At 43.1% G+C, this 26,490-nt stretch overlaps 1 protein-coding gene across 2 annotated transcripts in view; it reads right to left on the reverse strand.

Annotated features, from left to right (window-relative positions):
• Positions 1-26,490, reverse strand: part of LOC122556132 (fibroblast growth factor 12) — a 204,589-nt gene that overhangs the window by 83,735 nt on the left and 94,364 nt on the right. The window lies entirely within an intron of this gene.

Below are 26,490 nucleotides of genomic sequence, written 5' to 3' on the forward strand. Positions count from 1 at the left end.
CCCTCTGTCTCTCTTGCTCCTCCCCACCACTTTCTACAGCACAGATCCCATCACTATTCCACCTCTGCCTTCAGACAAAGCTATCAGGTTTGAACTGTTAATTTTGTTTCTCTCTCCACAGATGCTGCCAGTCTTGCTGAATTTCTCCAGCGTTTCCTGGTTTTATTTCAGATTTCCAGCATCTGCGCTACTTTGCTTTTGTTACAGAAGATTAGGCTGATAGGAATGTCATGATGCTGTGGCTTTAGAGGTGTATTTTGTTCTGGTTTCTTTAAGAGAGAGATTGAACGAGAAGCACTGAACAGTCTGTGGTAATGTACACAGCTTGTGGAACGTTGGGTTTTTCTGTAAAATTGAAACAATAAAGCAGCCTGGACGGATGTGGCCAGTTCTCACAGACCAGCATTTCTAGATTTATTTGGAATCTTTTGAAGTAGAAGATTTTTTTTGCCTTTCCCTCGGTTACAGCTCGAAGCTGGGGTTTCTCTTCCTACTGCTAGCATTGTGCATGTGAGAAAATCTGTTTTCTGAATTTGCCTTTTTGTCAAGGATGGGATGTTACTATATTGGAACAGTTAATAGTTACTGTGTCTATTATTCTGTTAAGTTTTCCAATAGAGTTAAGCTATTCTAAGTTCTTCTTTCTTTTGTTGTATTTTAACTGTAGTGTTTGAATAAATTGTGTTTTGCTTAATGTCAAGTAGTTGCATCGAATCTGGAACACAGCACTTCACATTTGCCTTCAGAATATGAAATAAAATAGGATCTGGGCTATCTTTGTAACGTATCTTGAGGAGGTCTGGTCTAGTATGGTCCATAACAGGAATGAGAGGTGATGGAAGGTGGAAGGAAGATTGTGTGCAGCATAAAACCCTTGAAGGACCAACTGAGCCAAACAGTGCTAAAAACTTATATCATGGAATCATGGTTTTCGGACGATGCCAGCAAGAAGCCATTCCTTTTATTGTGCTTTGTTGCAAGTGCTAACCAAATACAGTAGCATCATCCACCGTGATTTCGCCCCCAGAGCTCAACATTTTGTTTCCTTGTCAAGCATGCAATGAATTCTGTTTTGAGAGTCTTGTTTGGGTCTGCCTCCCACTCTTTCAGACAGTGTATTCCAGATTCTTGACAACTTGTAGCACCAAAGTAACAAACAATCACTTGCACAGTTTCGGTAGTTCATCGATTGCCTTGGAGTAACCTTGGTGCACAACGTGGAAAAAGCTCGTTTGGTGATACAGAAGCTTAATGCTGGCTGCTGTCTTTCCTTCAGTGTGGGTGGAGGGAAAGGTGGGGCTGGGGGAAACAGGGTGCAGGTCTCCATCTCTCTGTTCAAGTCAGCTCCAAACTGGGCCTGAGACACACTACCTTCTGCGTTAGACAGAAGGAAGTTACTCCCTGAGCCATATCTAAGGCCTTGCCTGGTTACACCCCCGCAAAGCATCTGCAGATGTTTCATTATGTGAAGGCTGCTACATAACCGCACTTTATTATACAGTTTAGATGTCTATAAATGAAGCCAAATTAAGGACAATTTTGTGCTATTGGCTCAGGTCAATTGGGACCAAGTCTGTGACAGTCTTAATTTATTTCACAACAATGCCTTACAGCCATTAGGTAAGAGACTGTCACACTGGCACTGGGCTAAATTAAAAACCAGATTCTCGACACAAAATACTAGCATCTGACCCACTGAGTCAAACAGTTGCTCAATATGCATTTCCCTATACACACTGCATGATGTCCTCCGCATGGTCCCTTCTCAAATGCTTTACTTACTTAAACAACAGATGTTAAATACCTTCATAAAGTTCTTTTTATGGACTAATTTCAGGGTTCAATGAAATGTAACCTTGAACAGGAAATGTACGGCAGTAAGAAATATTAAAGTTGAAAACAACTTCTCCGTGAGCTTACAAACTCTATCTTTCAAACTAATGGCTTATGCTGCCTGAATTTAACCAGCTGCTTAACTGGTAAATTGTCGGATACTGATCATTAAGGGAAGGTCTTTAAATTACTTATGCAAATGAGTATAAAATTCTGACGCTAAAGTAAGAGAATGTCTATAAATACTCATTCTAGATCATTCCAAGCTTGGGAGTCAGGAACAGCACAGAAAGTGGTAACAGGATAATCGAAAGGTTTATCCTTGTGTCCAAGAGAATCCTGTTCTACCAATTTATTCTGAAATTGTTGGTGATTGTGTTTAGGTAATACAATTAAACATCAAGGAATAGCTATACACCACAATTCATTCAACCATCTGACTCCCCATCCTTCATCGACTCACTTCCCTCAACCATCCTCGAGACTCTATGAATGGTCATTTTTCAAGGTCATCATCTCAAAAACCAGAAATTTTTCTCCAGAAACGCAACTATTCTCTGTTTGGACCAAAGCAAGAGCACAACAATTCCAAATATGGTCACCTCTCCCAATCTCCTCCAGCCCCTCAACACTGATTTCCAAATCCCTGGGATGAAGAAATAAGTCAAGATTCCTAACCCAACGTTCCTCTGCTGGGACATTTGTCTGAACATTAGGAGCTCAGATGACCAGACTCAGCTTTGATGACCTTCTGAAGTCAAATCGCCCCCATCATTCACCATTCGGAAGGCATCTATGTTGAATCAAAGTCATCATCATCATCAGGGTAGCAGAATATGGAATAGCAAATAACTGCATGCTGTATAACATAAGAAACTGCCGGCACTTTTATGAGAAGAAATTACATCAGTTATGAAGATTAACATGCAGATGAATTGAATTCACACTTGAACAGACACATTAATTATTTTAGTTGAATGAGATGAAAATTGACATGCGTTTTCAAGCACCTGCCAAGTCTTTCCCACAGTGGCTCTGCAAGCATTTGGCTCATTCAATGTGTAGTGTTGCACTCCTGGCTCTGTATAACTGGCAGAAATAGTATCAGCACCATTCTAAATTTACTATTCCAATTGGAATTCACTTCTCAATGAGCTCCAGATTGACTTGGGTTGAGAGAACGTAAGGAAAAGCCAATAATATTTGATCTATCACCTCATAGAAAGGCTGGCTAATCCACTTCATTTGGAGTTTGACAGATTACGCACACAACCTACTCTATCAAGAATCTTGACAATCCCTTCATTGTCTTTCGCCCTCCACAGATCTGTTACCTCCCACAATGCTCCAAGGCCTCAGTCTTTCTCTATTACTATCCTTTTGCATATCGCTCAATTATTTCACAGTGGTAAAAAACAAATTTTGTTGAACCTGATAATCTTGCACTTGCAATAAATACCTAAGTATTGGGGAAAAAACATCTACACTATATGTTCACTGGTTAGCAGGTGGATTGGTAGAATCCACAAATTAAAAAGCTCTAATAAAATGGTGTCTTTTTTCAGAAATACTCAAGCTTTGCCTTACCAAATTGAAATTGATGGGTGTGTTAGTAAATTTGCCGATGACACAAAGGTTGGAGGTGTCGTCGATAGTATCGAGGGCTACTGCAGGCTGCAGCGCAACATAGACAGGATGCAGAGCTGGGCTGAGAAATGGCAGATGGAGTTCAACCTTGATAAATGCAAAGTGATGCATTTTGGAAGATCGAACCTGACTGCGAATATAGGATTACAGACAGGATTCTTGGCAGTGTGGATGAACAGAGGGATCTGGGTGTGCAAGTACATAGATCCCTCAAAGTTGCCACCCATGTGGATAAGGTTGTTAAGAAAGTATATGGCGTTTTGGCTTTCATTAACGGGGGATTGAGTTTAAAAGCCGCAAGGTTTTGCTGCAGCTCTACAAAACCCTGGTGAGACCACACTTGGAATATTGTATCCAGTTCTGGTCGCTCTACTATAAGAAAGATGCAGAGGCTTTGGAGAGGATGCAAAGAAGGTTTACGAGGATGCTGCCTGGACTGGAGGGCTTCTCTTATGAAGAGAAGTTGACTAAGCTCTGACTTTTCTCTCAGGAGAGGAGGAGGAAGAGAGGAGACCTGATCGAGATATACAAGGTATTGAGAGGCATGGATAGCGTCAATAGCCAGAGACTTTTCCCCAGGGCAGGATTGACTGGTACGAGGGTCATAGTTTTAAGATATTAGGAGCAAGATATAGAGGAGATGTCAGAGGTAGGTTTGTTATGCAGAGAGTCGTGAATGCATGAAATGCGTTGCCAGTGGTGGTGATGGTGGAAGCAGAGTCATTAGGGACATTTAAGCCACTGCTGGACATGCACTTGGATAGGAGGAGTGTGTATTGAGGAGTGTGTAGGTTAGGTTATTTTAGTTTAGATTAGGAATAACCCTCAGCACATCATCGTGGGCCAAAGGGCCTGTTCTATGTTGTACTTTTCTATGTTCTATGTTCAAAAGACTATTTAAATGTGTGTACCTTCCCATTGGCAGATGAACCTTCAGCAACCAAAGAGATTCCCTCTGTAAACCCATTGACCCTCCTTGCTTAAGACATACCTTATAAGCTATAGCTCATTATCCTGACTTCCTCTTAGGATGCTTGGATGCCAGTGTGCCTGTAAAGCTTCCTGGTACAAATTAATAACATTTAAGGCATTGCATTAATTCAAATTGTTTTTGATGCTGTTGTTTTAACTATGAAGATCTTTCCTTCAAGCTCCCCCCACACCCGGCCTCCACTTTCCAGGATGAAGTGTGAGTTTGACAGTCATCCACTTAGAAGCGGTGACTGCCCCGTGACCCACATATTTTGATGGGACCAGTTACCAGTGAACCTGACGCTAGGACTGAAGATGCACAGATTTTTGGGAGCCTTTTTTTAAATGCTTTTTTTTATAGCAGGCAGCCATAGTCAGATGAGCTGTCATAGCTCTTGAAAAAGTGAAATTGAACTGCCTTTTTTGAATCTCTGCAGTTCTTAGGGTGTAGGAACGCCCACAAAGCTGTCTGGAAGGGATTTGCAGGTTTTTGATCCAGTCAAAGTGAAGACTTCCAAGGGAGGTTGCTGTGTTGTGGGAAGGGAACTTGCACTTGCTGAGGTTCCTGAGCATCTGCTGCCCTTGTCCTTCAAGATGATAGAGGTCATGGGTTTGGAAGGTGCTGTTGAAGAATTGCTGCAGGGTATTTGGCCAATTGCACACACTGAACATAAGAATTAGGATGTTCAGGAGGCGATTTGGTTCTTTGAGCATGCTCCATTGATCATGGCTGACCAATTTCAACTCAGTCTTTCTCACAATGCCAATATCCCTTAATTCCTTTCAAAACCAATAATCTACTGACCTCCATCTCCACAGCTCACTGGGGTAGAGAGACTCAAAGACACTCAACTCTTTCGAGTGAAGAATTTTTTCCTCATCTCAGCCGTATATCCAAAATTCCCCATTGAGAGAAAATATCATTCCAACATCTACCCTGTTAAGCTTCAAAATCTCCAATCTTTTAAATCATCTCTCAGCCACAGGTCTCAGTGGTGGAGCCAGTGAATGCTGAAGGTGATAGGTACACTGCCAATTGGCTGGGCTGCTTTATCCTGGATGGCATCAAGCTTTTTGAATGGTGCTGGAGCTGTACTCACCCAGGCGGTTTGGGAGTGTTCTCTTGCTTTATTGCCTGGACTGATCCTGACTGACAGATGTGACATCTAGCCTGACTGTGCCTGCACTAAACAGCAAATCAACACAGCAGTATTGTGAGACTTTAAGAGTCTGGATGATATACCAATGCAGTAAAAGTCAAGACAAGGAGTGTCAGAGGCTGAGGGGTGACCTTACGTGTATGGATAGCGTAAATAGACAAGGTCTTTTCTCTGGGGTGGGGGAAATCAACAACTAGAGGGCATAGGTTTAGAGTGAGAGGGGAGAGATTTTAAAGAGACTTCAGGGACAACCTTTTCACAGAGAGGGTGGTGCATGAATGTAATGAGCTGCCAGAGGAAGTGATAGAGGCTGGTACAATTGCAACATTTAAGAGGCTTCTGGATGGGTATATGAATTGGAAGGGTTTAGAGTGATATGGGCCAAGTGCTGGCCAGTGGGACTAGATTAGTTGAGGGTATCTGGTCGGCATGGACGAGTTGAACTGAAGGGTCAGTTTCCATGATGTACATCTCTATGACCCTATGACATGTGCTTTGCAGATATGCTTTTGAGAGTTACTTATTGGGATGTTATCAGCCACTGCTTTGCTGTTGTAGACAGAGTGTCAGAGTATTTATGTGGCTGCTCCAGCTACATTCCTGGTCAATGGAGATCCGAGAGCGTTGATGGTGGTGGATTCAGTGCACGGACTGCTGTAAATGTTAGTGAATACCATGGGAAGGTGCTTTGAATTTCTTTGATTGGAGGTGATAGCTGTCTGACGCTTTCAAGGCAAGAATGTTGTTTACAACTTATCGGCTCAAACCAAATGTTACCCAGGCCTGACTGCATCTGGACACAAACTGCTTCAGCATCTGAGGAGAATGAAAGTGAACACTGTTTTACTCTGTGACCTACTCTGCCTGTTTCAATCAAATTTGAAAGAAATGGGGAACCTGTCTATTTCTTTGCTGTCATAGACCCTCAGGATCTATCATATGGAAAGGTGAGAGAGTCTGTCTCTCAAATCTGCCAGCAAACCAAAACCCTCAAAAGAAACTGGCTGCGAGCCACTTCTCATACAGCATTTGCTGCCAAGAGCTAATCCAGTATGTTTGAAACAAGCTGCTGGGAGATACCAAGGGATCAATTGTACAGCACTCGAGACATAAACAGACCCTACCGCCTGTCCAATTTTACTTTTACAGCTTGCAATGGTCTCAGCCACCTGGCGACTATGTGAAATGCTCAATTTCAAATTCCCTTAACAATTTTCAAGAAGCTCAACAACCCTCAAATTCCAACACCACATCAGTGGCACTGATCTGGCAGGTGGAAAAGGTGACGCAGAGACTTCCAGCTTGAGTACGGTCTACAGTGAATCATCTGTTATATCTCCCTGGGGTGGTGTTCTGGAATTTAAACCCCTTTATTCTCGAGTTGTCACTAAAGTTAAAAATCCTCTCTCAATTTTCCCAATTTTGAAGCTTAACAGGGTAGATGCCGGGATGTTATTTTCTCTAGATAGGAAATCTCAGACATACAGCTGAGATGAGGAGAAATTTTTCACTCAAAAGTGAAATAACTTTACAGAGACCAGTATCCCCTCACCAAGTTCCCCTTTATTTACATGTGCATAATACTTGACATTGGTCTGGCTTCCTTACAGCCAGCTCTCAGAGTGAGGACAGCCTCTGACATTCCTATTTATATCTGTCTGATGGACTCTAGTTAACAGAAAACACAGACAAGGTTTCTCTGCTTAACAGAAACTAACATTTATTACAAACAAATAGTTGTTTATTTGCAGCCAGCAACTATGAACTGCTGACATATAACTCTGCTAGGTAAAACTGTGAACCCCCTTCTAAACACTCCGACACACACACAGACACACACATTTAAATGGAGGGTACAAAGTGCTGAGGAAGCAGTTCAATGGTGCCGACCCTCCGGATTCAAGAGAGGGGTTCCTTCTGTTTCCAAAATCTTCAGCTCCCTGAGCTTTTCTTTCAGGTTCTTTCTCTTCTTCACAGAATGCACAGAACAACTGGTTCACAAACTACACAAAAGCAACAAATTACTCAGGAACGAAACACCGTGGCTTTCTGTACTGTCAGATATTTAACTGGAAGGAGACAAACACACAACCTCCCCTTCTGAGGTCCAAGGGCTCCTTGCTGTATTGTTCACATCTGCAAGCTGATTGGCTACCCAGGAACCAATCAGAGAGAGGTGTGTCAGGGTGATGGCCTTCGGCACCCACAGTGGGTCATAATTCCACAAACTAATCAGCTACTTGTTGCTGATCAAATCTCACTCCATTCACAGCCTCTGATTCCATGCCATTTACTTACACCTTCCCCCTCTGCTTCCAAAGCAACAAAATAAACACAATGTGCAATGAGTTTCAGTAACTTGCTGTGTAAAAGTGCAGTATCTCCTTCCTTTGTCCGTTATGGATCTCCATTTTGAGCATTGCATGGAAGAGGAAAGATGGAGTGGAAGAACAAGGGTAATGAATGTGCTTTAGGCAAAAGTCTTCAATCTTCATGAAGAATAGTTCAGTAGTTCATGGCTGGACAAGTTTTGAAGGCTATTGCTCCCCCAGCGAGGCAACATCAGATGGTGAGTGAACTAGTACTATCGGACTTAAACTACCTGATCTGATCCTCACCAATCCAGCATGTCACTCATTTTGCTTTCCTTGCATTGGATGTGTGCAAGATCAGCATTTGTTGTCTATACTAATTTCCCCACAGGCCAATTCAAGGGGCAATTAAGTGTCAACCACATTGCTATGGTCTGGAATCATATGTCAGTCAGACCAGGTCATTACAATTAACAACAGTCACTACAGCTTTTAATTCTAGATGCTATATGAATTTAAATTCACCAGGTTGCCATGGTGGGATTTGAAGGCTGTCCCATGGACATTAACCTGGGCTCTGAATTATTAATTCAACAATATTGTCACAAGGCCATTAGCTCTTCATAATAGTAATTGCCTCAGTGCACTTGGTGTTGGATTTTTGTCTTCATAGTGAAGACTTGCTTTGTTGCAGTGCTGTTGTTACGCAGCACACAATGTAACAAATTAAAGTGAGATCCAACAGCCCAACATTGGACATCAATGACATGCTTTTGCTGATCAGCAACAGCAGCAGAACTGAGTCCCAATAAAACCTTAGACCCTGTGACCTCGTATGCCCTGCAGTTCTCCATCAACAGAGAAATGAAGGAAACCAATTACATTTCAATCCAGAGTAGAATGATATATTCCCACCAAAATTCACACTGCACTTGAAACATTAACCTTTTTCACTCTCCCCAAAAGGTGCAGACCTGCTGAATTTCTCCAGCACTTTGTGCTTTTATTTTGGATCTCCAGGGTCTGCAGTATTCTAGAGTGGAACAGTGTATCAGGACAAGGCACACCTCAGGCTGAGGGGCAAGGTTAGTAACATTAGCGTGCAAGTGGCCCTCTGTTGCAAACATCAACAGCAACAGTCCTATGGCTAAACGACCCAGAGCAACCTGACAACGTTAGGTAAACTGGCATAGGTTCCTTAGATGGACATTTGCTTGCTGAATCGATCTGCAGAAGACTTTCAGGGATATACAACTATTTTATTGTTCACCTATATTTCAATGCGAAAGTAAAAAGATGTTGTTAAACTTGAAAGGGTTCAGAAAAGATTTACAAGGATGTTGCCAGGGTTGGCGGATTTGAGCTATAGAGACAGGCTGAACAGGCTGGGCTGTTTTCCCTGGAGTGTTGGAGGCTGAGGGGTGACCTTATAGAGGTTTACACAATTATGAGGGGCATGGTTAGGATAAATAGACAAAGTCTTTTCCCTGGGGTGGGGGAGTCCAGAACTCGAGGGCATAGGTTTAGGATGAAAGGGGAAAGATATAAAAGAGACCTAAGGGGCAACTTTTGCATGCACAGGGTGGTACGTGTATGGAATGAGCTGCCAGAGGAAGTGGTAGAGGCTAGTAGAATTGCAACATTTAAAAGGCATCTGGGTGGGTATATGAATAGGAAGTGTTTGCAGGGATATGGGCTGGGTGCTGGCAGGTGGGACTAGATTGGGTTGGGATATCTGGTTAGCATGGATGGACTGGACCGACGGGTCTGTTTTCATGGTGGTAAAAACAATGACTGCAGATGCTGGAAACCAGATTCTGGATCAGTGGTGCTGGAAGAGCACAGCAATTCAGGCAGCATCCGAGGACAGGCAAAATCGACGTTTCGGGCAAAAGCCCTTCATCAGGAATAAAGGCAGAGAGCCTGAAGCATGGAGAGATAAGCTAGAGGAGGGTGGGGGTGGGAGAGAGTGGCATAGAGTACAATAGGTCAGTGGGGAAGGAGATGAAGGTGATAGGTCAGGGAGGAGAGGGTGGAGTGGATAGGTGGAAAAGGAGCTGGGCAGGTCGGACAAGTCCGGACAGGTCAGGGGATCGAGTTTCTGGAGGTTAGAAGCTAGGATGAGGTGGGGGAAGGGGAAATGAGGAAACTGTTAAAATCCACATTGATGCCCTGGGGTTGAAGTGTTCCAAGGCGGAAGATGAGGCGTTCTTCCTCCAGGCGTCTGGTGGTGAGGGAGCGGCGGTGGAGGAGGCCCAGCACCTCCATATCCTCGGCAGAGTGGGAGGGGGAGTTGAAATGTTGAGCCACTGGGCGATGTGGTTGATTGGTGCGGGTGTCTCGGAGATGTTCCCTAAAGCGCTCTGCTAGGAGGCGTCCAGTCTCCCCAATGTAGAGGAGACCGCATCGGGAGCAACGGATACAATAGATGATATTAGTGGATGTGCAGGTAAAACTTTGATGGATGTGGAAAGCTCCTTTGGGGCCTTGGATGGAGGTGAGGGAGGAGGTGTGGGCGCAGGTTTTACAGTTCCTGCGGTGGCAGGGGAAAGTGCCAGGATGGGAGGGTGGGTCGTAGGGGGGCGTGGACCTGACCAGGTAGTCACGGAGGGAACGGTCTTTGCGGAAGGCGGAGAGGGGTGGGGAGGGAAATATATCCCTGGTGGTGGGGTCTGTTTGGAGGTGGCGGAAATGGAACTGTAAAACCTGCGCCCACACCTCCTCCCTCACCTCCATCCAAGGCCCCAAAGGAGCTTTCCACATCCATCAAAGTTTTACCTGCACATCCACTAATATCATCTATTGTATCCGTTGCTCCCGATGCGGTCTCCTCTACATTGGGGAGACTGGACGCCTCCTAGCAGAGCGCTTTAGGGAACATCTCCGAGACACCCGCACCAATCAACCACATCGCCCAGTGGCTCAACATTTCAACTCCCCCTCCCACTCTGCCGAGGATATGGAGGTGCTGGGCCTCCTCCACCGCCGCTCCCTCACCACCAGACGCCTGGAGGAAGAACGCCTCATCTTCCGCCTTGGAACACTTCAACCCCAGGGCATCAATGTGGATTTTAACAGTTTCCTCATTTCCCCTTCCCCCACCTCATCCTAGCTTCTAACCTCCAGAAACTCGATCCCCTGACCTGTCCGGACTTGTCCGACCTGCCCAGCTCCTTTTCCACCTATCCACTCCACCCTCTCCTCCCTGACCTATCACCTTCATCTCCTTCCCCACTGACCTATTGTACTCTATGCCACTCTCTCCCACCCCCACCCTCCTCTAGCTTATCTCTCCATGCTTCAGGCTCTCTGCCTTTATTCCTGATGAAGGGCTTTTGCCCGAAACGTCGATTTTGCCTGTCCTCGGATGCTGCCTGAATTGCTGTGCTCTTCCAGCACCACTGATCCAGGGTCTGTTTTCATGCTGTACATCTCTATGACTCTATGACTGTAAGTGCCCACCTTTCTCTTCTGGATCCTTTCCATCTCCAGAGGCCAACTCCCTTAATAGGAAAAACCCCAACTTTTATTTTTATTTTTGAAACCCACCACTAATTAAACAAAATACCCAAGCACATCCGGGGGTGGGAGGGGACTGTAACAATAAAAATGCAAGGGATCAATGGAAGGAATTAAATCAGAACAGCGTTGTAGGGAAAGATAATGTACCTTGCGGTGGCCACCTCTGTACAAAAGCTTCTTTATTGAAAACCCAATACAAAGTCACTTAAATAATCAACTAATTAACAAGCACTATCACCTCTTTTTCCCACTATCAACTCACCCATTGGGGCAATGGAATGAGATCAAATAATTTATAAAAGGCTTTCTTAATATATTTTCTAATCAACCTGTTCAGAGATGTTGTTACACATTTCCAGATTTGAACTGGGGTCTCCCAACTCAGATGCACGGACCCTACCACAGAGCGAGAAGAGCCCTTAAACAGCAACCCTAAACATGTTTTGATCAACCTGCTAGGGGATGTTATGATATCTGGAGCAAGCATGACTGGAACCTGGGCTACCTGGTTCAGAGGTTTGGATACTGCCACTGCACCACAAGAGCCCTTAAACAGTACTTTGAACAGTTTGCATTACAGTGTGCATCAGCTGTGATACAACAGCAGATTCCATATCCACAACTTCTGACACCTTCATTTGATAACGCTGCCAAAAACACAGATCAAAACCATGATCTTAAGTCCAGCTCTTTTGTTTCCTGCTCCTGATACTGAGTGTTGGTGGCATGAATTCTAATGGCACTGTGAGCAAGCATATTGCAGGACTGTTCAGCAGAGTCCTGTAAGACTGAAGTAAATTGCAACTGCACAAGATTCACAGCACGTAGATCCTGCCACTGTGAATATAACTTTTAAAGCTCATTTTACCAGTCAACAATGAACGGTGATAAGCTTTTCCAACTATAAACAAGAGATGATCACAGGAAGCTGTAGAGTTGGCATGGCAAGATGAATAATGCAAGTTGGGTTTGATAGGCACTCTCACTGTTACACATTGAGATACCAGTGACTGTTTGGACAGAAGTTTCACTTGGAGGATGCAAAGGTTCGGGAGAAATGGGAAGGGCATTTTTGGAGGAGTTTCGGTAATGTAAGGCACCCAATTTTACACAGCAAGCTCTAACAGGTAGCCAACACAAATGGTCTGAGTGTTTGTTTTTAGAAACACAGAAATTAGGAACAATTGATCCGCTACGCAACATCCCTGCAGCTAGTCTGTCCAGCCCTGTCAGAATTCCATAGTTTTCATTGAGAATACATCTCCAGTCAACCTAACCTACAACAATCCCGTCACCCTAGGAATCAGACTGGTGAACCTTTGCTGTATTCTCTCTTTCGCAGCAATTTTCTTAGGGAGGGAGACCAAAACAGCACAATCCTCCAGGTGTGGTCTTACCAAGGCCTAGTACATCTGCACTAATCCATCCATTTGTAATGAAGACTGTCTGCCTTCCTAACTGCTTGCTGTACCTGTATGCTGGCTTGCAAGGATATCCAGCATCCTTTATACATCAACACTTCCCAACCTTTCACTTTGTTTCCTACCTGCTACCAATTCCCAATCCATACCAATTTATTATCCGCAATCCCATGTGCTTTAATCTCGTGTACAATCCTCTCATGTGGGACAATGGAAATTCAAATACATCACATCCACTGGTTCTCCTTCATTTATTTCACTAATTATGTTCTCAGTTGTCAAACATGATTTCCCTGTCATATATCCATGCTGATTTTGTCTAATGCCATTGGTATTTTCTAAGTATCCTCCTTTCTTTATAACAGACTTTACCCTTTTACTTCCTACTGATATCAAGCTGCTAGTTTGTTTTCTCCCTCCCTCCATTTTTAAACAACAGGGTTATATTTGTCACTTTCCAATCTGCCAGGACTGTTCCAGAATCTAGAGAATTTTAGAAGGTGACAGGCAATGCATTCACTATTTTCCTGGCCACCTCTCGTACCTGGTGATCCACACTATCAAAGGGATTTAACAGTTTTCAGTCTCATCAATTTCTCCATCACTTTTTTTAAACTAGTACTGGTTTCTTTAATTCCTCCTTCACACACATCTTTGCTTCCCTATCATTTCTGTGAAGTATCTTTGTTTTCCATGAAGATAAAACTAAAGGAATTATTTAATTGCTCTGCAATTTCCTTGTTTTCCATGATCAATTCTTTTGTTTCAGACTGCAAGAAACCGACATTTGTCTTTACTAATCTTTTTTTCTTTTTAAATGCCTGAAGCAGTTTGTACCATTTGCTTTTTTGAAAGTCCCTGACGTTCATACTCAAGCTCTTCATCCTTTGCTGAATTCTAAACTGTTTACAGTCCTGAGGACTATTACATTTTTCTAGCAACTTTATAAGGCTCCTCTTTGAAACTAATACTATCCTTCACTTCTTTTGCAAGTCATGGGTGGGTCATTGTTCCTGTTACACGTTTGTAGAATGTATGACTCTTGCAGTGCATGCACTGATTCTGTAAATATTAGTAATTGCCTATCCACCATCCTGCCTTTTAACAAAGTTACCCAACCCATCGCAATCAACTCAGGCCTCATAGCTTTGTCATTTCCTTTGTTTAGATTCAGAATCCAAGCTTCAGATTGCACGACTTCACTTTCTACTCCAATTAAGAAGTAATTTTATGGTGACTCTTTCTTTAAAGACCTGGCATAACAATATTATAAATGATCCCATTTCACGGCACAATACTAAATCTTGAAAAGCCTGCTCCTGAGCTGTTTCTATCTGCTCCCCTTTCGTTGTCCTTATGATAGGACCCTCCATCAGTCTTGCTCTACCACTCTTTCTTCTCCCTTACCCTGTGCAGATGAGGCATTCATGGTGCCACAGAGTTTGCTTTCCCTCTTTTCCCTGAGAAACCGCTCCCCCACCTCGGCAGTCTTGAAAACTGAAAGACCGATATAGGGGAATACTGACCCAGGGCTCCCTGGCACTGCTCACCTACTGCTTTTACTCTGTCAGCAGGTCACCCACTCTCCTTCTTGTTGTGCTTTCTTCAACTCCGTTTTGACCACCTTGCTGTACGTGAGAGATGGGATTCTGGGGAAATGGGATTCTGGGTAATCCAAGATGGAGAACGGGAAAAATTTCTGGCGATAACAGGCTGCTCCTTTTTTGAGGTATTTTAGGCATTGGAGGTGATTTCCTTGAATTCCAGGAGCAGTAATTACTGTTTTACGTGCTGTTGCATTATTTTGTAACTTTGGAGAAAAAAAAGTCAAAACAACAGCACTTTTAAAGGGGAGAGGAACGGACAAAGGGAGCACATGGTGAGGTCAGTGCAGGAGAGAGAGAGAGAGAGAAACCCACACTAACACAGCAGTGAAGCTGCGCATTTACTGCCTTTGCTATTTGAATTCATGTATCACTGGACATCGGAGTGCATATGGGAACATTAACAAACAGTGAAATTCACAACTGATCTTGGAGGAACCTGTTTGGGAGAGGTCACAGCACAGGAACAGATAAGTGAATATTTTTAAGTGTGGTCTTACAGTAAGCCTGCAGTAGTGAGTAGAGTGGGTTCTGTCTTGATTGTATGTTTTATTGAGATATGTCTCTTGTGTAAAGTTAAAAAGATAAGCCATAAGTATTAATTTTGCTTGGAGCAGTGTTTTGTAGAGGAATAAGACAGTGCTATTTTCTGGGTCTGTAGATTGAAAGAAGCAATAATGGCCTTTAGTAGAGTAATATGCTCTTCTTGTCAGATGTGGGAGTATAGGGAGAGTTTATGTGTTACAGAGGATTATAGCTGTAATAAATGCCATTGGTTGCGAATCCTATCAGATTGAATGCATCGATTAGAGAGACAGTTAGAGGCAATGAGGAATTTACAAGAGCAAGGGGGTGGGTTGGAAGGCAGTTGTAGGAAGGGGGAAAAGTCACAGTTACAATCACACAGATGGGTTAACTCCAGGAAAGGTAAGAGAAGTAGGTAGGTAGTGCAGGAGTCTTCTGTGACTATCCCGATTTCAAACAAGTAGGCTGTTTTGGAAAATATAGGGGGTGATGGATTCTCAGGGGAATGTAGCACGAACAGCCAAATTTCTGATATTGAGACAGGCTCTAATGCAACGAGGGGTACGTCAGGTTCCAAGAGATCAATTGTGTTAGGGGAATCTTTAGTTCGAGGCACAGATAGATGTTTCTGTGGCTAGCAACGAAAATCAGAACGGTGCATTGCCCCCCCTGGTGCCAGGATCAAAGATGTCTCAGAAAGGGTGCAGAATGTTCTCATGGGGGAGAGGGGCCACCAGGAGGTTATTCTACACATTGGAACCAATGACATAGGAAGGGAAATGGATGAGATTCTGAAGGGAGAATACAGAGAATTTAAAAAGATCCTCGAGAGTCCAGGGAGATAGTGAGGAAAGGCGATCAATCTGAGACTGGTACAGTTGATAAAAGAAGTGAGTCAAACAGTCAGGGCAGTCAGTGACAAAGCAGAGAACAAGGTAGGACTGATAAAATAAACTGCATTTATTTCAATGCAAGAGGCCTAACAGGGAAGGCAGATGAACTCAGAACATGGTTGGGAACATGGGACTGGGATATCATAGCAATTACAGAAATGTGGCTCAGGGATGGGCAGGACTGGCAGCTTAATATTCCAGGTTACAAATGCTACAGGAAGGACAGAAAGGGAGGCAAGAGACAAGGGGAATTGGCACTTTTGGTAAGAGATAGCATTAGAGATGTACTGAGGGAGGATATTCCCAGAAATAAATCCAGGGAAGTTACTTGGATTGAACTGCGAAATAAGAAAGGGAGTGTATTACAGATCTCCTAATAGTCAGAGGGAAATTGAGAAACGCATTTGTAAGAAGATCTCAGTTATCTGTAAGAATAATAGTGTGGTTATGATAGGGGATTTTAACTTTCCAAACATAGACTGGGACTGAGCTGAAAATGTGTTGCTGGAAAAGCGCAGCAGGTCAGGCAGCATCCAAGGAACAGGAGAATCGACATTTCGGGCATAAGCCCTTCTTGGAAGGGCTTATGCCCGAAACGTCAATTCTCCTGTTCCTTGGATGCTGCCTGACCTGCTGCTCTTTTCCAGCAACACATTTTCAGCTCTGATCTCCAGCATCTGCAGTCCTCACTTTTTCCTCATAGACTGGGACTGCCATAGTGTTAAGGGTTGAGATGGAGAGGAATTTGTTAAGTGTGTACAGGACAATTTTCTGACTCAGTTTGTGATATACCTACTAGAGAAGGTGCAAAACTTGACCTACTCTTGGGAAATAAGGCATGGCGGGTAACTGAGGTGTCAGTGGGGGAGCACTTTGGGGCCAGTGACCATAATTCTATTAGTTTTAAAATAGTGATGGAAAAGGATAGACCAGATCTAAAAGGTGAAGTTCTAAATTGGAGGAAGGCCAATTTTGAAGGTATTAGGCAAGAACATTCGAAAGCTGATTGGAGGCAGATGTTCACAAGTAAAGGGACGGCTAGAAAATGGGAAGCCTTCAGAAATGAGATAACAAGAATCCAAAGATAGTATATTCCTGTTTGGGTGAAAGGAAAGGCTGGTAGGTGCAAGGAATGCTGGATGACTAAAGAAATTGAGCGTTTGTTTAAGAAAAAGAAGGAAGCATATGTCAGGTATAGACGAGAGATCGAGTGAATCCTTAGAAGAGTATCAAGACAATAGGAGTATACTTAAGAGGGAAATAAGGAGGGCAAAAAGGAGACATGAAGTAGCTTTGGCAAGAAGGGGACATGAGGTAGCTTTGGCAAATAGAGTTAAGGAGAATCTGAAGGGTTTTTACAAATACATTAAGGACAAAAGGGTAATTAGGAAGAGAATAGGGCCCCTCAAAGATCAACAAGGCAGCCTTTTGGTGGAGCCACAGAAAATGGGGAAGATACTAAATGAATATTTTGCATCAGAGTTTACTGTGGAAGAGAACATGGAAGATATAGAATGTAGGTGGTGACATCTTGAAAAATGTCAGTATTACAGAGGAGTAAGTGCTGGATGTCTTGAAATGCATAAAAGTGAATAAAACCCCAGGACCTGATCAGGTGTACCCTAGAGCTCTGTGGGAAGCTAGTGAAGTGATTGCTGGGCCCCTTGCCGAGATATTTGTATCATTGATAGTCACAGGTGAGATGCTGGAAGACTGGAGGTTGGCTAACGTGGTGTTTGCTGTTTAAGAAGGACAGTAAAGACAAGCCAGGGAACTATAGACTAGTGAGCCTGATGTCGGTGGCGGCCAAGTTGTTGGACGGAACCTTGAGGTACAGGATGTACATGTATTTGGAAAGGCAAGGACTGATAAGGGATAGTCAACATGGCATTGTGCGTGGGAAATCATGTCTCACAAACTTGATTGAGCTTTTCTGAAAAAGTAACAAAGAAGATTGATGAGGGCAGAGCAGTAGATGTGATCTACATTGACTTCAGTAAGGCGTTCGACAAGGTTCCCATGGGAGACTGATTAGCAAGGTTAGATCTAATGGAATACAGGGAGAACTAGCCATTTGGAATCAGAGCTGGCTCAAAGGTAGAAGACAGAGGGTGGTGGTGGAGGGTTGTTTTTCAGACTGGAGGCCTGTGACCAGTGGAGTGCCACAAGGATCGGTGCTGGGTCCACTACTTTTCATCATTTATGTAAATCGGATGTGTGCATAAGAGGTACAGTTAGCAAGTTTGCAGATGACACCAAAATTGGAGGTGTACTGGACAGCTAAGAAGGATCCCTCAGATTACAATGGGATCTTGATCAGATGGGCCAATGGGCTGAGAAGTGGCAGATGATTTAGATAAATGCAAGGTGCTGCGTTTTGGGAAAGCAAATCTTTGCTGGACTTATACACTTAATGGTACAGTTCGAGAGAGTGTTGCTGACCTTGGTGTGTAGGTTCATAGCTCCTTGAAAGTGGAGCCATAGGTAGATAGGATAGTGAAGAAGGCATTTGGTATGCTTTCCTTTATTGATCAGAGTATTGATTAAAGGAGCTGGGAGGTCATGTTGCGGCTGTTCAGGACATTGGTCAGGGCACTTTTGGGATATTGCATGCAATTCTGGTCTCCTTCCTATCGAAAGGATGTTCTGAAACTTGAAAATCAGAAAAGATTTACAAGGATGTTGCCAGGATTGGAGTATATGAGCTACAGGGAGAGGCTAAATAGTCTGGGGCTGTTTTCCCTAGAGCGTCGGAAGCTGAGGGGTGGCCTTATCAAATCATGAGGGGCCTGGATAGGATAAATAGACATATAGTCTTTTCCCTGGGGTGGGGGAGTCCAGAACTAGAGGGCATAGGTATAGGGTGAGAGGGGAAAGATATAAAAGAGACCTAAGGAGCAATCTTTTCACACAGAGGGTGGTACGTGTTTGGAATGAGCTGCCAAAGGAAGTGGTGAAGGCTGGTACAATTGCTACATTTAAGAGGCATCTGGATGGGTATATGAATAGGAAGGGTTTGGAGGGATATGGGCCGGGTACTGGCAGGTGGGACGAGATTGGATTGGGATATCTGGTCGGCATGGATGAGTTGGACCGAAGGGTCTGTTTCCGTGGTGTACATTTCTATGACTCCATGACTCTATCTGTCTTCCAGATCCTCCACAGTGACACCACTCTCAGTTCAAGATCCAAAATTCAGATTTTGAGTAGCTGCAGCTCAAACAGCTTCCTCATACCGAGTCACCCTGGACACGAGAAGAGTACCTGATTTCCCACATTACACAGGAGGAGCTTTCCACTTGGATGTGCCACCCTGCCATGCCTTACCATTAAATCATTTCCTTTATGTTTAATTCCTCTAGCTTAATGAATATTAACAATACTAAAGATCCTCCCTTATGTTTTATACTGTAAATAGTATGTGATCAGAACTAAAGGATGACTGTACAGTAGAAACACTCACCCATATGCTGCTGACTGCTTGTTCTTCGGGATCTCTGCTTTCCTGTTCTACAACCAATGAACTTGCACTTCTCATGTGACATTGCTTTTGATGTTTTTTTTCAAATTTCATGAGTGAGGTGTCTCCTGTAAGTCCTTTTTTTTGCACTTTCTGATGGTTAGTGAGGGCCCTGAGCCTGCTCTCTTTTTTATCTGCTCTCAAATAGAGGGGTCTCCCATGGGTCTGGTTCTCTCCACTGCTCAAAGCCAAGCTGAGATATAAATATCAGGTAAGACACCAGGACCTCAGAATAGTAAACACAGGATATTTTTACATTCCTGTGTCAGGGTAGTTTTAATGTCTCAGCCCAGTGTGCAGGCAGGGACTAGCCAATTGTATCACAGATCTCCTCAGTGAACATATAACTCTTTTAAAACCCGTTCACTTTTGCAAAGTTGAAATCAGGCTTTGTTTCTCCGCAAGGCAGAGGACATTGATGTGTTCACGCAACACATTGTGTGGAAAATATATTTCAAATTTAATTTTTGTTTGAACTATGAATAGAACCGAACAGAAAATTCTATTAACACCAACTACAGTGGTACATCCGACTGTTCTATTCAAAAAAAGTCAATTGAAGGATGGTAAGAGAGCTAATCTTTACTCAGCCTTACCAATATTTTCAGAAGGAAATATTACAAGCTTCCATTTGAAGGGTCAGTCAATGTCTCTCAAACCTGCTCAAGTAAAAATCCAGTTAATGGCTACCATTACAGATAATTAAAAACAACTGATCTATAATTAACAATCAAACAATATGGCACTGAGTCAGAATTGCAGATTTAAGAACTCTGGAATGTAAGAAAGGGATCCCCATCAACATGATCTACCCTTCCATAAAATCACCATATTCCCACACAACCCTCAAATACCTGATGCTTTTCAAGCTCAAAGATTTAATCATCTCAGTCTCAAACATACTTAACGATGGAACATCCATAAACCTCAAGGTAGAGAATTTAAAAGATTCAAAGAGTAATTTCTCCTCATTTCAGCCCTAATTGGCCAACATCCTATCCTGAAACAATGACCCTCATCATTGAATTGTGGATGTTTCAATGTGATCAACTTTTATCCTCCTAAACGATATGAAATATCGGCTAATTCTACATCATCAGTCCTCACAGGATGGCTGCGACAATGCAGGAATTAATCAAATGAACAACCCCTCTAAAGCAAGTATATCCTCCTTTAGTGTACACTGTCCTCCAGGGCTGGTCTGTCTAAAGCTCTACATAGCTGCAGCAAGACTTACGTACTCTTATGCTCCAATTTGTAGCAGTAAAGGCTGACAGACCATTTGTCTTCCTTATTGCTTACAGTGCCGGCATTGTGGTGCTTCCGGTGCCTCAGTCTGTGCAGCACTGTAGCAGGTAAAAAAATGAGTTCAGGATTCCTGCTCATGATGTGGCAATCTGCAGGTGCATTCGGTGTGCTGACAAGACAGTAGGTCACACACCCTCACCCTCACAATCCCTGAACCCTCACAATTTTACCCTCACAAACAAAGGGAGACAGTACAGTCGTCCGGAACCCTAGGCAAAAGCTGTGGGGGACATGAGCTTGAATCCCACTATAGCAGATGGTAGGATTTGCATTCAGTATGATGTGGAATAAAATCCTAACCAAATGGCAACCACATTAGCATGGTTGATCTCCATAAAACCCCATCTGGTTCACTCATGTCCTTTAAGGAGGGAAATCTGTTTCCCTTACTCATGCTGGGCTACATGTGAGTCCTGACCCATCACAATGTTGCTGATTCTTAAGTACCCTCTGAAATGGTTGAACAAGTCTTTTACTTCCAGGGCATTCAGGGATGGGCAATAAATGCTGGTCTTGCCAGTGATGCCCATCTTCCATGAACTTAATGTTCACTTGGTGAAGTGATTTGTTGGATTTCACTGTGATCCTCTGATGCCACTGTCAGCCAGAGCTCCCGGACTGGACCAGATTAACAGCCCAATCAGGGAACTCATATCCCATCAGGTCCACCTGGCTGACCTCATTACAATCACTATAGCGAGAACAGTGAGCACTTTTTTAAAAAGTGTTTTGGAGAAGCATGAGACACATGAGCTGTGATAATGTAAAGAGCATAGAGGGAACATCTTTCACCACAGTTGCTCACATATAAACCTGTTCATACACTTTAGGAACTGAAAATGTGTGTAATGGAGTGTGCAGCTTGAAATAACAAGTTGGTCAGTTTATTCCAAGCTATAATAAAACAGTAATCAATCAGCGCCCAATCTAATATTGGGGAGCAACATAGAAGTGGCTGGAACTTAAAAATGGCAAAAGCAGTTCTATTGACACAGACACAGTTACACAGCATGGTTGAAGCCTTGGTGTCTGGGTAAAATGAAAACAGAACGTGCTCGAGAAACTCAGCAGATCTGTGTAAAGAGAAATAGTGTTATTGTTTCAAGTCCAGTATAACTCTTTTCAGAACTGAAAGAAGCTGGAGATTGATAGGTTTTAAAATTTTATTGACACAGAGAGAGGAGGAGAGGGTGAAGCAGATCATGTGGATGTTAAGAGCAAAGGTAAAGGCAGTGATAATGGTGGAATAGGAGGGATAGAGATGTGCAATGGGTGTATATGTTCGATGTGAAAGGACCTAGCATCCTCTGCTGTTTCAGAGGGAAGTTCAGAGGGAAGTTCAGAGTCAACCACATTGGTGTAGGTCTGGAGTCACATGAAAGCCACACAAGGTTAGGATGGCGGATTTCTTTCTGTGAAAGGCATTAGAGACCCAGATGGGTGTTTATGGAAATCAACATGTAACAGTGGATCAGGTTAGCTTTTTTAACTTCATATTTATTCTTTGATTTCAAATTTCTTCTGTCCACATCCAGGGCATTTTATATCTTCATCTATCCAAAACACCACTGCCACAGACTTTATTTTTCACTCTGGGCACCCTCAATGTGTTCCAATCACTCCTCCTCCCCCTCTGTCTACAGCATAAAAGTTCTAGTCCCTTTCACTTGCAAAGAAGAGTCATACTTGACTTGTAATATTGACTCTGTTTCTCTCCTAACAGATGCTACCAGATTTCTCCAGCACGTTCTCTTTTTATTTCAGACCTTCAGCATCTGCAGTATTTTGCTTTTATTTAAAGTGTTGGGCATGTGCTTTTGGGAGACAAGGGGAATTGGTACATGGATCGCCATACCTTACTCTGTAGTAACAACGGCAAATAAAAGTAGTCATTTTAAATTCATGCACCCATGGGAACTGATGCCATTGCAAAATATAACCAAATGGCATTTGGAAAATAAGTCAGAAGGAAACAGTGTCCATTGGTTGCGTTAGATTGGAGTGTTAGTCATGTCTCAAGAAATACCACTCAGTCACCATAGAAGTTATAATTGATTCCCTACAGTGTGGAAACAGGCCCGTCAGCCCAACAAGTCCATACCAACTCTCCGAAGAGTAACCCACCCAGATCCATTCCCCTATCCTATTAACGTACATTTACTCCTGACTAACACACCTAACCTACACATCCCTGAACATTACGGGCAATTTAGCATGGACAATTCATCTAACCTTTAGGCCTGAAGCAGTGTGTTCCACTCCAGGATCGTGAATTTCCCAGATAGACTGAGGCCTTTGTTTAATTTGCAAGAGCGAGGTGAGAATAATCTTTTATGCAGTTCATGTCTGGAATGCGCTGCCTGGAAAGATGGTGGAGGCAGGTTCAATCGAGGCATTCATGTGGACAATGGGTTTACAGGTGGACTGTCCGTGGAGACCCATTTGGGTCACTAATGTCTTTCAGGGAAGGAAATCTGCCATCCTAACCTGGCTGGCCTTCATGTAACTCCAGACCACAGCAATTTGGTTGTCCCTGAACTTCCCTCTGAAACAGCAGAGTGGACAAAGGGTGCCAGATCCTTTCACATCCAACACATACACTGATTTTACATCTCCATCTCTCCTATTCCACCAATGTCATTGCCTTTGTTCTTGACTATTTAAACAGAAACAATGTGCAGGATTATAGAGAAAAGGCAGGAAACTGGTACGAAGTGAAAATACTCAGTGTAGACACAATGGCTCAAATGGTCTCCTCCTGAACCCTAACTACTCTGTGATTGTTATCGGAGAAACAGCATCTCCAACAATGTAGCTCTCTTTCTCTCTTGGCACCAGGAGTCTGAGTTTTGTTGGCTTCTGACTCTGAGGTGAACCACCACTAACAAGAGGGGAGCCCTCCTCCTACTACGGTGTCGGAAGAGCACGGAGTAAGCCAGAGATTGGGAATGATGACAAATGCAGGATGGCGATACCCAGCGACGTTACTGCATAGTACAGTGACTGATCACCTCTGTCCGAGTGCTGACAGTCACTGTGCTTTGGAATATATTACACTGGAATCGAAGAGGGATGATTCATCTCAATCCAGGCACTGCAGGTTAGCCTGCATCATCGGAACAACCCAGAAGAAAGCAAAGGAGAGGTTTTTAAAAAAAGCAAAATAGCCAAGACAGAGGTAAGCGCAGCGATAAGTTAAACCCAATAGAATGAGCTGTCATTTACAGTAACACAGAATTCAGTGTAGCACAGACAAAACTCTGCAGAAACGCTGATTATTTCTGAAACTTTATTTTCATGGATATTTGAAGGCTGAGGAACAGAAATTTTTCCATTATTGTTCCCTGCATTCAAAGATAGACACTGATCAAATATCAGATAATGTATGGGAAGGTAAAGCTCTCTCTACACCGTCATCATTAAATATGTCTAGGACAGGGGCAGCACGGTGTTAAATACAGAGTAAAGGTCCTCTACGCCACCTTTATCAAATACTCCCAGAGCAGATACTGCATTGGGGTTAGATACAGAGTAAAGCTCCCTGTACACCACCTTTATCAAACACCCTAGGACAGAGACAACATGGAGTGAGATACAGAGTAAAGCTCCCTCTACACCATCTTTATCAAACACTCTCAGGACAGAGACATCACAGGGTTACATACAGAGTAAAGCTTCCTCTACACCATTCTTATCAATCACTCCCAGGATAGGCACAGCACTGGGTTAGATACAGAGGAAAGTTTCCTCTATACTGTCCCCATCAAATACTCCCAGGACACGCACAGCACAGATTAGATTTGTGCTCTGACTTCAGAAGTGACTACATTACAGTTTTCACATCACACCCCATCCATTCACTCTTCAATTTCAAACAAATTTTGTACTCAGATATCTGTTATTCAGAAAATATCGGAATCTATTAAGGATTTAATAGTAAATCAGTTGTAGCTACATAATAAAATCAAGCACACTCAAAGTGGCTTCATGAAAGGGAAATCATGCCTGACAAATTTATTACAATCCTTTGAGCCGGTAACAGACAGGATAGATAAAAGGAAACCAGTAGATACACTATATTTGAACTTCCAAACGTCTTTGAATAAGATACTGCACATTAGGCTACTTAATAAGTGAAGAACCCTAGTATTGGAGGTCATATATTAGCATGGATAAAGGACAAGCTAAATAACAGATGGCTTCAATAAAGAGACAAAGGAGAAGTTTTCAAAGTGGCAATCTGTAATTAGTGGAGAGCCACAGGGAGCAGTGCTGGGACTGAGTTGTGGGAAGTGAATACACAACAGCCAAGTTTCTGGATGATACAAAAATAGATAGAAAGGCAAATAGCAATGCTGATGCAAAAATTCCATCAAGGGATATGGACAGGTTAAGTTAGTAGACAGAACCTGGCAGATGGAATAATATGTGGGGACAAGGGATGCATTTTGGGGGTGGGGACGGCAGGAAAGATATGAGAGTTGGATATTACTTAAATGGGGAAAGACTGCAGAAAGCTGCAGCACAGAGGAATTTGGGTGTCCTACTGCATGATTTACAAAAGGCCTGTATCCAAGTTGAGCAGGTAACAGGGAAGACAAATGTCATATTGGGTCATATTCCCAAGGGAATGGAGTATACAAAATAGGAAGGTCTTGCTAGACAAGGTAATGGTCAAACCACAGCTGGAATATTGTGATCAGTTTTGATTCTATTATCTAAGAAGGAGGAAGTCCCACACATTAGCTTCCTGTTTGTAACCTCACTGATTAGCCCTCTTTAAGTATATATCCAAAAGCCTGTTGAAAGTATCTGTGGAATCTGCTTTCCCTGCTCTTTCAGGTAGTCCCTTCCCAATCACTGAGTGAAGGAGTATTTTCTCAACTTTCCTCTAATTCTTTGTCAAGTTGTTTTAAATGTATGACCTCTGATTAGCAAACCACTAGCTGCAGCAAACAGCTTCTCCCTCCTCGCCCTTGCTCTATTCATACAGATTTTACCCAGTATTCAGCTGTTTCAGATGCCTGATACATAACTGCTATGGGGTCCAGTGAACACAGTTTGCTCAGTTATGCCTGCGACTCAAGTTACCTACTGTTGAGGCATTGGTCAGTTCCAGTCCCTGGGCACAATCTATGGTCTTAGCTTTACTGCTGAGCCTAGGCTCCACAGTCTTCAGTTTATAAGATCACAATTAGATGGCATGACTGGTTGTACCAGAGTCAACACAAAGGAGATAACATGAAGGTGCCAACATAACCAGAACAGGAGGGAAGGAAGGAAGAGAATGAGAATTAATGAGATGGAGAAAGAGAAAGAAAGAAAAACTTGGCCTCACAGAGCACCTGTCATGATAAATGGCTGCCCCAAAGCAATTTTTCTATTGCCAGTGAAATATGTTTGAAAGGCAAAAAATTGTAAAAAAAAAAGGTACAAAACATAGCAGCCAATTTGAGCACAGTAAGTGCTGACAGATACAGTGTGATAGTGACCAGATACATTGATCCAGGGGTTAATGTTAGTCTAACAGTCACTCTTCTGCTATCCCTCAAAATTTTGGCCATGGGATTTTTTTACATCTACCTGAGAGGACAGAGAAAACCACAATTTAGCATCTCATCTCAAAAATGGGACTTCTCATGGTGCAGTATTCTCTCAGCCTGGATTTTGTGCTCATGTTTTGAAATAAGAATTCTGAATCACAGAACTGTCACGGTGCAGGAGGAGGCCATTCAACGCATCACAAGTGGAACAGCTCTCCAACAAGCATTTT

This window comes from Chiloscyllium plagiosum, unplaced genomic scaffold (genome assembly GCF_037043375.1).
Source record: "Chiloscyllium plagiosum isolate Xiang-an unplaced genomic scaffold, Cpla_swu_hap1 HiC_scaffold_13, whole genome shotgun sequence".
Classification (NCBI taxonomy): Eukaryota; Metazoa; Chordata; class Chondrichthyes; order Orectolobiformes; family Hemiscylliidae; genus Chiloscyllium; species Chiloscyllium plagiosum.